General features: G+C 40.4%; 1 non-coding gene and 1 pseudogene across 1 annotated transcript; one reads left to right on the top strand and one right to left on the bottom strand.

Annotated features, from left to right (window-relative positions):
• Nucleotides 1-5,608: 5,608 nt before the first annotated feature.
• LOC116754907 lies at nt 5,609-7,350 on the bottom strand (annotated as a pseudogene).
• Nucleotides 7,351-11,528: 4,178 nt separating this feature from the next.
• On the top strand, nt 11,529-11,654 carry LOC116745553. The gene has a single exon (XR_004347466.1). It is a non-coding gene; the product is annotated as a small nucleolar RNA SNORA40 (small nucleolar RNA).
• The last annotated feature ends 1,346 nt before the right edge of the window (nt 11,655-13,000 follow it).

The following is a 13,000-nucleotide window of genomic DNA, read 5'->3' as shown; positions in this document are numbered from 1 at the left end:
ACTTTTATTCATGAGCAGAAAGCCAAGGATTATGGGACACGAGGATTTCCTCTAACAGGAAAGAGATGAAAACAAAGAGAAAAAAGAAACTTGGAAGAAACTGAGACAATGCAGAGAAAATTAATTTTTTTTTTTTTTTTTTTTGCAGTACACGGGCCTCTCACTGTTGGGGCCTCTCCCGCTGCGGAGCACAGGCTCCAGACGCGCAGGCTCAGCGGCCACGGCCCACGGGCTCAGCCACTCCGCGGCATGCGGGATCCTCCCGGAGCGGGGCACGAACCCGCGTTCCCCGCATCGGCTGGCGGACTCCCAACCACTGCGCTACCAGGGAAGCCCGAGAAAATAAAAATTTTTAAACTACCATGCATAGCCTCAACTAGAAGAAAAGATATCTGAATATATGAAAAAAATAGCAATAAACAATAATAAAGAATATTCAGAAGGGAAAAAAGGTTCTTTGAAATGAAAAAAACATGAAAGCAGAAGCAAGAGCCCAATAGAAACAATGGAAAATAAAGTTGAGGAAATCCCCTAGAAGTATAGCAAAAAGACACAGATACGGAAACTAGGAGGAAAAAAGATATGAAAATTAGAGAACCAGTCAAGGAAGTGCAACAGTTGAATAAAAGTTTCATAAAAAGAGAATATATAAAAAAGAGTTGAGGAAATCATAAAATAAGGAGTACCCAGGACAATAAATGAGAATAGACCCACATTAAGACCCACACACTGTGAAATATCAGAACACTGTTGACAAAGACAAGATTCTATAATCTTCTAAGAAGATAAGAAACTGGTCCCAGATAGAGGCTCAGGGATCAGAGTGGCTTCAGACCTTCAGACCTAGAAGTAGAAGAGAAGGGAAGAATACTTTCAAAATCTCTGAAAGATGATGATTTTCAACATAGGATCCTATACCCTGTTAAACTATCAATACCATCATTAAAACATATGGATAAGACAAAATCAGATATACAAGGTGTTGGGAATTCCCTAGTGGTTCGATGGTTAGGACTTGGCGCTTTCACTGCTGTGGGCCTTGGTTCAATCCCTGGTCGGGGAACTAAGATCCTGCAAGCTGCACGGCCTGGCCAAAAAAAAAAAAAAAAAAAAAAAAAGATATACAAAGTGTTAAAAAACCTTACTTCGGACTTCTCTGGTGGCATAGTGGTTGAGAATCTGCCTGCCAATGCAGGGGACATGGGTTCGAGCCCTGGTCCGGGAAGATCCCACATGCCGCGGAGCAACTAAGCCCGTGTGCCACAACTACTGAGGCTGCGTGCCACAACTACTGAAGCCCACATGCCTAGAGCCCGTGCTCTGCAACAAGAGAAGACCTTACTTCTAGTGCATTCTTTCATAAGACATGGCCACCAAAACTAGAGGGCAAAAAAAGATAAAGTTATGGAGTAGATGATAAAAGTTCTCATCACAAGGGAAAAAAATTGTGCAGTGATGGATGTTAACTAGACTTACTGTGATCATTTTGAATGTATACATATATTGAATCATTAGGTTATACACCTGAATTAATACAATGTTATATGTCAGTTAAATCTACGTTATTTTTTTTAGAAAAGAGAAAGAAAGTTATGGGATTCAGGAAACAGGAGAGTCAACACAGGAGAGAAGCATAGAGAATTCCCAAGTGGCTGTAAGGAACATTCTAGGATGATAACTGTGCTCCAGACAGAGACACACTGAAGACTGTTGCATTCAAGAACTCTGCTGCTCTTGTATCCTCTTTTGTGTCTGCCTCAAAGTAAGAGAACAATCCCTCAAAATCTAAGTTGTAACAAAGTGGAGTGTATTTCAAAGAGTAGAAGATGATGTGATATATATATATATATATATATATATATATATATATATATATGAATATTACTCAGCCATAAAAAGAATGAAATAATGCCATTTGCAGCAACATGGATGGACCTAGAGATTATCATACTAAGTGAAGTAAGCCAGACAGAGGAAGACAAATATCATATGATATCACTTATATGTGGAATCTAACAACAAAAAATGATACAAATGAGCTTATATACAAAACAGAAATAGACCCAGAGACATAGAAAACAAATTTATAGTTACTAAAGGGGAAAGGGGGGGGGAATAAGGAGACTGGGATTAATATATACATACTACTATATATAAAATAGGTAACCAATGAGGACCTACTGTACAGCACAGAGAAATATACTCAATATTTTGTAATAACCTATAACGGAAAAGAATCTGAAAAAGAATATATATGTATATATGACTGAATCTCTTTGCCATATACAGGGAAAAGAATCTGAAAAAGAATACATACATACATATACATATATATATATATATATAAAATGACTGAATCTTTGCTGTACACCTGAAACTAACACAATATTGTAAATCAACTATACTGAAAAAAAAGAGTAGAAGAGACCCTGCTCTACTTTGTCACATATTTGTCCCCTGGACCCCAGAGTAGCTCTGCATGAGAACTGGAATGGAACAGGAAAAAGCTTTAACCTACAACCCCTTTCTCTACATGAATCTGATACAGACATGTCCTCAAGGCTCACGTTGGGACTAATGTCATACACAGACATCAGGCTGTCTTCTCTATGCAAGCTTTTCTCTTCTTCCTCATCACTATAGCCCTCCATCCCCACCCCAATAAACTAATGCAAGTAATAAGAGCAGGACTGCATAGCAAGTGAGCCTTGAGTCAGACAACCTAGGTTAAAATCTAGTTCTACCTCTCACAGCTGTGACCTTGGCCATGTTTCTCCATGAGTCTCAGCTTCCTTACCAGTAAAATGAAGATAATAATGTCTGTCTCAAAAGACTGTTGAAAGAGTTTAAGATGAGACAGTTTTTGCGTTTTTTTAGCACAGTGCCCAGAACACAGTAAGTGCTTAATAAATGGTTAACATTGATTATTACCTGTAGGCCACCTATCTTATCAGGTACATCTAATAAGGACTGAATTTCAGGAGTGGTCCCAGTTTAAGGTCAGTCTGGGGCCCACAACAGTATTATGCCTGGTTCTTTAAAAACAGGACACACCTTATACGTACAAATGAATGTTGTTTACTTCAAGTTGTCATTACCTTGGAGGCAGTGCACTTATTCCAAGGATGCTTCCACTCTCCAGAACATTTTTGGGGTACTCAATTTAGAAATTTCTTCAGGGTCTATGACACATTCTTCTAAATATCCTCATCAGTAGGAAATCTTCATCTTCTGTAAAGATAAATTCAATGTTTGAAATAATCAGGAGTTGATGAATAAATAGGGTACAGGGGAAGATGAAGTAAGACTAACTTTCTTATATAGCTTTTACATGGATTTTATCCTTTTATTTTATTTTTGGCAGTGCGGCTTGCGGGATCTTAGCTCCCCCACCAGGTACTGAACCCGTGCCCTCAGCAGTGAAAGTGTGGAGTCCTAACCACTGGACTGCCAGGGAATTCCCAAGGATTTTATCCATTTAAAATAAACTAATTTTTAAAAGATAAAAGCAATAAAGTCCAATTAGGGCTTCCCCGGTGGCACAGTGGTTAAGAATCTGCCTGCCAATGCAGGGGACACGGGTTCGAGCCCCGGTCCGGGAAGATCCCACATGCCACGGAGCAACTAAGCCTGTGCACCACAACTACTGAGCCTATGCTCTAGAGCCCATGAGCCACAACCACTGAGCCCATGAGTCGCAACTACTGAAGCCCGCACGCCTAGAGCCTGTGCTCCGCAACAAGAGAAGCCACCACAATGAGGAGCCCGCACACTGCAACGAAGACCCAACGCAGCCAAAAATAAAATAAAATAATTAATTGAATAAATAATTTTTTAAAAAGTCCAATTAGACTACTAAAACAAAAAAGAAAATTACCCATAGCTTACAGTACAACTGCTATCATTTTGGTGCATTTTCCTTATCTTTCCTTAATATACATTTTTAAAAATAGTAGTAATAGTGTACATATCATTTGTAACATGCTAACCTAATTTAAATTATGTCATAAGCATATTTTCATGTTGCTGTAGAGTCCTCATGATAATATTTTTAATGGCTGCATAATATTTCATCAAATGGATATGGCAGAATTTACTTAACCACTTCTCTTTTGCTGAACATTTAGGTTGTTTTAAGTGTTTTATTATGAAATATATGTACTTTTCCTCAAATTTTTGCTTGTTTCCTCAGCCTGGATTACCAGAAGTGGGAATGTTGGATCAAAGGGTATGAGGATTTGATGGTTCTTGATAGTTACTTCCAAATTGTTTTCCGGTAGGTTTTCACTAATTTATAATGCTAAGGAAACAGTAGAATACCCATTTCACTGCATCTAAAACAAGAACTTGGTATCACAATTTTAATAACTTAGGAGCTAGAAAAATATTTCATATGAACCAATTTTAAAGTCAAGTGGTTTGGGGCTTCCCTGGTGGTGCAGTGGTTAAGAATCCATCTGCCAATGCAGGGGACATGGGTTCAAGCCCTGGTCCCGGAAGATCCCACATACTGTGGAGCAATTAAGCCCGTGCACCACAACCACTGAGCTTGCGAGCCACAACTACTGAGCCTGAGTGCCACAACTACTGAGCCCGCATGCTTAGAGCTAGTGCTCCACAAGGGAAGCCACTGCAATGAGAAGCCCGCGCACCGCGAGGAAGAGTAGACCCCCTGCTGGCCGCAACCAGAGAAAAGCCCACGCAGCAACAAAGACCCAATGCAGCCACAAATAAAAAAAAAAAAAAGCAGAGCACAGACAGGGTAGAAAATTCCAGATACCCATTACTCCCCTATGAAAGCAATCATCTCTTACTGTTTTTTTAAACTATTATTACTTTTCAGTTACATAAGAAATATACATTCATCATTAAAAAAAAAAAACGACAGGCAGAAACAATAAAAACTACAGCTTATTTCCAACACCAAACAAAGACCATTAACATTTTGAAGTATTTACCCTCACACCATTTTCTCTATAGAACATGTTTTATAAAAAATAGCACACCAGGGAATTCCCTGGTGGTCCAGTGGTTAGGACTCCATGCTTCCACTGCAGGGGACACAGTTTCTTTCTTTTCTTTTTTTTTTTCAGGGTATTAAGGCAAACAGGGCCACCTAGAATCTATTCAAAGGGGAATCAGCACTTGGACAGAAATCACAGTTCAACAGCAAAAACTTTCTCTTGCAAGGGCTAAGCCACGGCCCCTCCCCATTGCCATCTGCCCATAGCAATTATCCCTGTCTGCTCTCCAGCTTCACAGCCCCTGCCCTGCCTGCCCTGGCTGAGCCAGAACTCCTGACCCATCACAAGAGGGGGCGGGAGGGCCACAGGAGCTCAGCTTCTGCACACCCAGGTGGACCATGGCCTCCTGGCTAAGCAGGCACCACATCTTCCCTGGCGCCCTCTGAGGTCTCAGCCTCTGGCAGCATCAGATCTGAGCCAAGCTGAGCCTCCTGAGGACGGTAGGGATGGGGGCTTCTGGGGGAGTTGAGGGAAGGAGGGTCAGGGCTGGGGAAAGGTGCCTTCCAGCTCCTGGCCCCCACCCAGTGCAGAGGCCCAGAGGCCTGACTGTCCTGATCTTGCCCCAGCATCCCCTCTGCAGAAGGTCAGTATATCTTCTGCCGACTGGGTAGAATGGCCCCTTTGATGAAGGAGAAGACAACCAGGATCTCTGAGCGTTTGCCCCGCTTGCCTTTGGTGAAGTGATTGGAGACCACATCATCTCCAGGCTAAATGGTGGCAGGCAGGACGTTCTCCCCAGCCGACGGTGACACAAAGAACGCAAACGGGATTATCCACAGATAGAAAGTGAAATAGGCCAGGACCTCTGAGAAAGGATAACATTCCTCTGCAAAAAACTGAAACGCTGGGTAATGATTCACCACCACTAGCCCACAGGACAGGATGAAGTTAGGCGAGGTGAGCATGATGAAGGGGTAGGTCTGGAGGAGGCCAAAGTAGAACAGGTAGACCAGGAAGAGGCCCACGCCAATCATGTAGGTGGGCAAGGGCTCAAAAACGTAGAGGCCAGTCAGCACAGCTGTGGAGAACCAGACCCTATATTCTATGATCCTGCTGGTGGCCACCGCGTATTCTTCTAGCAATTCTGCCAGGTAATAGAGTCCGGCTGCGATGGCCAGCGTGATGAAGGCACCTGGATGAAGAGCGACAGCCAGCTCAGCACATACATGAACCACGTGGTGCCATCGCCCCGGCTGCCCGCCCCCGACAGCCAGGACGGGCCTGCGCGCTCGGGCTCCGGCGACACGGAGCCGCCGCGTTCCCGCCCCCGGGACACAGTTTCGATACCCGGTTGGGGAACTAAGATCCTGCAAGGTGTGGGGAAAAAAAATAAATTAAAAAAAAAATATATATGTATATATATATATATCACACCATACACGTTGTTTTTAAACTTTTTTTCCCCCCACATAATAATTATAGCTCATATCTACATAATGTTTACTATGGGTCAGGGTCAGGTACAATTCCAAGTAGTTTTTTTTTTTTTTTTTTTTTTTTTTTGCGGTACGCAGGCCTTTCACTGTTGTGGCCTCTCCCGTTGCGGAGCATAGGCTCCGGAAGCACAGGCTTAGCGGCCATGGCTCACGGGCTCAGCCGTTCCGCAGCATGTGGGATCCTCCCAGACCGGGGCACGAACCTGCGTCCCCTGCATCGGCAGGCGGACTCTCAACCACTGTGCCACGAGGGAAGCCCCCAAGTAGTTTTGCATGTCATAATTCATTTAGTCCTCATGATAATTCTATAAGGAAGGCAATATTAGTACTCCCATTTAATGATGAGACTGAAGCAGAGAAGTAATTTGCCTAAGGTCACAAAGTCAATAAGTTAACGAACTGGCACATTTTTCCATGTTGCTAAATTCATTTTCCACACATTTTCTTTTTTTTTAAATGGCTGCACGATATCCATGCAGCCATTTTGTGGATGAAGTATCATTTAATTATTCCACTTCCCTATATGAGACATCTAGATTATTTCCATTTTTTGATTTATACACATCACTAAGATGGTGATGTAGTATAAGATGCCTTATACTATACCTTTGTGCACAATCCTTAATTATTTCCTTAGGCTAACTGCCCTCAAGAACAGTTGCATTGATTTTTATTTCCTCCAAAGAGGTGTTCCTTTCTCTATGTTCTCCATGACCTTAAATGTAAATTTTATCACTTTTGCCTACAGCAACATTTTATAATTCATTTTACCAGTTCTGAGAAATAAATCCAAGCACAAAAGGATGAGTGATTTCTCTAGAGTAAAAGAGTCAGTCTAAAATCTACCCCCTTTCCATGCTCTGCTGCTTTTTACAGATGCTGAACCTCATGGCTTATACACTAACTCATCGCAGAGGAATGAGGAGTGTTAACCTGGGACAAACCGGCTAATGCAGGCAAGATTCTTATGGTCTACAAGTCAGCATTCACTAATTCACTCACTCATTCATTCAATAAATATTTGAAAGGTTAGTACATGAGTAGTACTAAGCAGGGGTTACGGGGTTCACAGAAAAAAATATTTAGAACAAGGCTAAATAAAACATTTAGCACATAACCTGGCACACAATAATTGCTCAATAAATCAGTATTTATGTCAGGCACTCTGCTAAATGCCAAGTAAGTGTATTATCTCCTTTAATCTCTACAACAACCTCCAGGAACTGTTGTGTGTTTTTTTTTTAATCATCCCCATTTTGCAGATAAGAAGACTGAGGCCTAGAGAGATTTACGCAGCTTGAGCAACATACCTGTAGTGTTCAGATTTGAACTGAAGACTCCAGAGTCTGTGCTCTTAGCCATTATGCTATATTACAAAACACAATTTCTCCCCTTAAGAAGCATATAGCCTTATTAATAATACTAAAATTGAAAACAGCTATCAAGTGTTAAGCACTTATGTGCCAAGCACTGTGCTAGGCCTTTATGCATATTGATCATTTAATTCATATGACAACTCTATGAAATACTCTTGTAATTATGCTTGTTTTATAGATGAGAAAATAGATATTCTGAGAGTTTAAATAACTTGCCCAATATACAAATAGCTCTTAAATAGTAGCACTAGAAGCCAAGATATACAAAGAATTACTGTATAGGGAACATGATGAAATGTAAAACAAGTGATGCTACTTAGCTACCATCAAATTTCAGAAGTCACAGGAAAGAGACTTCGTGACCTTCTTGTGTTCCAGGAATGATCACAGAAGGATAGAAAGGGAAAATCCTGGCGGTTTGTCAGGCCCTGTGTTGAAAGCCTTCACAAAGGTCTGTTCATTATCCTCTTTGTGAATGTATTATTATTATTCTAAATTTGACAGACGAGGAAATGGAGTCTCTGGAAGCTGCTGCGTATGTCCAAGGTCACATAGCTAGTAAATGGCATAGCTAGAACTGGAACCTATTTGTCTCTCAAATCTGAGCCCTTAAGCACTGTGTTACATGCTTTCCATTATTTGATCTTGCTTTTTGGTTGTGTAGGTGTCACACAGCCAGAGATGAGTGGAAAAGGCAAAAGTGAAAGGGTATTAAGGAAGATAATACATAAGCAAGAGTATTGAGTTACATCCAAGAAAAAGGAAGCAGACCTTCTTGTTCAGTGCTAAAGATTCATTTGTTTTGGGAAGGAGCCCTTTGTTTGCATACCTTTGGTGACTACACAAACTGTATAAATGTCTGTTTCTGCCATTATAATGGGAGTTATTAAAGACAGGGACTGTATCTTAGCCTGTGCTGTAACCCAGTGTCTAGCATAATGCTTAGCTTGTAGTTCCAGCAGAGAGGTTGGAAAAATAGGGAGTAGTCACATTGCATAGATCTCTGGATGGCAATCAAGGTAGTCCACAGAGCAAAAACCCTAAACAAAATAATAGGTACTCAAATCCAACAGGGCATTTAAAGGATAAAATCATGATGCATAGGAGTTATCCCAGGAGTACTAGGGTAGCCCAACAGCAGAAAATCTCTCAATATAATTCACCACATTGATGGACCAAAGGGTAAAAATTATGATTTTTTTCATACGTAGAGAAACTTGATGCAGTAGCATTAAGGTCAGGACTCAGTCGTGGATGCTTATTATTAGTGTTATCTAGAGTCTCGGAGAGTCTGGCCAATTCTTTTAGATGAGAGAAAGTGAAAGATGTATGTACTCTTTTGCTTGCCATTCTTGCCAATGATATGACAGTCTATATGGAAAACACAATATAATCAACAGGCAAACTATCAGAACTATAAAAGAGTTACTGTCAAGTTTGCAAGAATAGAAATCATCTTACAAAATTCAATAGTGTTCTTCTCTATTAGGAATAACCACCTTAAAAATGTAATTAAAAATATAACACAATCTACAGTAGCAACTAAAGTCTATAGCAAATATCTGCAAACTCTTTCTGTAAAGAGCAAACAGTAAATAGTGTCTGTTTGGCAGGTCATGTGGTCTCTGTCGCAGCCATTCAACTCTGTCACTGTTGAACGAAAGCAGCCATAGACAGTATTAAATGAATGAATGTGGATGATCCAATAAAATTTTATTTACAAAACCAGAGCACAGGCTGACATGCCCAGGTGTAGTTTGCCAACTCCTGGTCTATAGTAATTGGCCTAAAAACTGTGGACTGAAGAAAAACTCACGACCTAAAAGTTGCAAGTTAAGTTTTATTCGGGACCTGAGGATTAGAGCCTGGGAGACAGCCTCTCAGATAGCTCTGAGGAACTACTCCGAAGAGGTAAGGGAGGAGCCAGGGTATATAGGAGAGTTTTTGCTGAAAAACCATGTAGATGAACATCAAAAGATTACTGCTAATCACAAAAGACAAACATCTCAAGTTAGTGATTTTAGAGCTTTTCTACATATGGGAAGATGCGAGATTCTGGGCTCACTGAAATTTTTCCTTAGATATGCAGCTTAACTCTCTAGGGCCAGTATCCAGAGCACAGAATATTTCCTATTTTCCTCTATGCTGAATTCTCCTCAGGGTGCACTGTTGTGGGTGTGGGGAGGTGGCTGTAGTGCCTGATGCCTTGATGGCAGGCAACATTTGTTGTTTACTGGAATGGCAGGCAAACTTCCCTTACCACAAAGCAATGCCTAAGAAGTTTATCAAGGAAAAAAAACTAAACTCCATTCAGGGACATTAGAAGGCCTGAATAAATGTCATAATTCAGATAACTTCAGGAGTGTAAAGATTTTATTCATTTGTTTAACAAATATTCAGAGTGGCCACCATACGCCAGGCATTGTTCTGGGTGCTAGGGGTGCAGCAGAGAACAAAACAGGGCACCTATCCTCACGAATCTTACATCTTTAGCAGAGAAGCAGTGATTAAATAATCTTAAGTTGGACAGTAATAAATGCTATGAAAAAGATTAAATAAGAGAAAGAAAGAGTGATGAGGAGTGAGGGTGCTACTTAATTTAGGATGGTCAGGGAAGGCTTTCCTGATGTTTCAGCAAAGACCTGTAAGAGGTGAAGGAAGCCTACCCCATTGAATTCTGGTGAGGGAGTGTTCCATGCAAAGATGTCAGTTCTCCCCCAAATTAATCTATATGTGTTCAATGAAATTCCAATAAAAATTCCAGTAGTAATGTTGAGAAACTAAAACCCACTCTAAAATGAATATGAAAGAATAAAGTTTATGAAAGCTAAGTCTATTTTCAGAGGGAAATAAAAGTAGGGAGACCTGCCCTACTGGTAGAACTGGCTCTACCACGAAGCCACAGTAATAAAAATATTGTGTTGCTGGCACTGAAACAAATAAAAGGATCAATGGAATAGAATGGAGAGCTTATAAATAAAGTATATACATGGGAACTTAATATGTGATAAAGGTGGCATCACAAAACACTGGAAAGATTGTTTTTCTCACAGTTATAGAAAAACAAATTCACTCTATAGAGAAAAAAGCTGAATTTTTACTTGAAACTATGTTAAAAGTGGACTCCAGATGGATTAAAGACATAAATGTGAAAGTTAAAACTATAAAGCTAATATTAGAAAATGCAGGAAAATCTGTTACCCAGGTGTAAATAAAGACTTCCTAAACAAGACTCCAAATTCTAAGGTCAAAATTTAGGACATCTGCTTAATTAATGACATCACAGAGTTAACACGAAGGTTGCAGACTGGGAGAAGGTATTTGCAATGTTTAAAACAAACACGGAATAATGTCTAGAATATACACACAATTCCTACAAACTAAGAAGACAGGAAATCAAATTTTAAAAAAGTAGGCAAAGGATGTAAATAGGCACTGGGAGAAAGTATTTGCAGTGTTTAAAACAAATAAAAGAAGGTCTAGAATATACAAAGAATTCCTACAAATCAACAAGACAGGAAATCAAATAGGAAAATAAGCAAAGGATATATAAATACCTTAGTTTCACATACTAAGCATACAAAAAAAACAAAAAAGAAAAAAAAGGCTCAAATTTAATTATAATCAGAGAAATGCAAATCAAGACAGCCAAGAGCTGCCACTTTACTTCCACCAGACTGGCAAAAATTAATAGTACTTATGTTTGTTTTTGTTAATCTGTAGACAAAGACTTATAGATGGGTGCAAAAATAAATCCTCTTTTGCAACATAGAACTCATTGTTCAGTATGAATTTTGATAGAGATAAGAAGGAACATGGTACCTGAAACAGATTCAAGCGGTGGGGGTATTGATAAACACAAAGGTTGCTTCCAGGACTATAGAATTGATAATTTAGAAGCTTAAGATATGTGGGAAATTATCAGCTACGCTGATTTAGTACTCTAATGTTGACATGAAACAAAGATGACTTCCTTTTTTAGGTTTTTATCTTGAGAACACAGTGTCTGGACTTTAAAAAGGTATTGGCATATCCCAACGACCTGTACTGTTCTAAGCTATGATAGCTTAGGAGTGAATACGATTTGAACTTAATGCATGTTTAGAGGGTGTCTAAAATTCAGAAGCAAGCAGATCCATTTCCTCTGACCCTAAACATGGTCCAAAAGTAAATTGCTTGAGGAAATTGGATCCCAAAGATCACAGGTGGGGAATTTTGAAGTATGTCCATATTCCATTGGAGATCAAAGAAGCCCAACTAAAAGAATGGGAGACTGACTGACTGACATGACAACTGTGGACTGAGGAAAAATTCTTTTTGAAAGGGCTATCTTGAAGAGTATGACTCAGACACTGGAGGAACTAAGGTGATCGGCAGTGGAAGGAATCAGAACATGTGAAATTCCTTAAAAATTTATTGACTTAAATAATTTGCCATATATAAAAACATAAAAAAAGAAAAAGAAAACTGGAAAAAATGAGAAAGATGCTAACACTGAAGATTGGTGGTTATGAGTTCCTGTGTAGTGGTGATAGGAATTAGCACAGCCATTCTGAAAAGTAACCTGGCCATTTCTGGCAAATTGAGCATGCCCAATTGCATAGTTCAGAGGAATATTCACGTCAGTATACAAACTTGCTTATTTTTGCTTTTTTTTTTTGCCGCTGTGCAGCATGGCATGCGGGATCCTTAGTTCTCGGACCAGGGATCGAACCCATGCCCCCTGCAGTGGAAGCGTGGAGTCTTAAACACTGGACCGCCAAGGAAGTCCCTATTTTTGAATTTTTAATAGTAATCGAGAGTTGAAGGCAATCTAGAGTTCTATCATCAAAAGAGTGAATGAGTAAAACATGGTGGATGAACAGTGGTTATGTACCTGGAGCTAGGCCGCTGGAGTTGAAGTTCAGGCTCCACCACTTACAATAGAAGTAAAAATTTGAGTAATCTGCGCATTCCTTTTTTTCTTTTTTTGAGATACGCGGGCCTCTCACTGTCGTGGCCTCTCCCGTTGCGGAGCACAGGCTCCGGACGCGCAGGCTCAGCGGCCATGGCTCACGGGCCCAGCCGCTCCGCGGCATGTGGGATCCTCCCAGACTGGGGCACGAACCCGTGTCCTCTGCATCGGCAGGCGGACTCTCAACCACTGCGCCACCAGGGAAGCCCC

Source organism: Phocoena sinus, chromosome 1 (assembly GCF_008692025.1).
Source record: "Phocoena sinus isolate mPhoSin1 chromosome 1, mPhoSin1.pri, whole genome shotgun sequence".
Classification (NCBI taxonomy): domain Eukaryota; kingdom Metazoa; phylum Chordata; class Mammalia; order Artiodactyla; family Phocoenidae; genus Phocoena; species Phocoena sinus.
The sequence above is the reverse complement of the archived record's forward strand: the minus strand, read 5'-3'. Positions and strand labels throughout refer to the sequence as shown.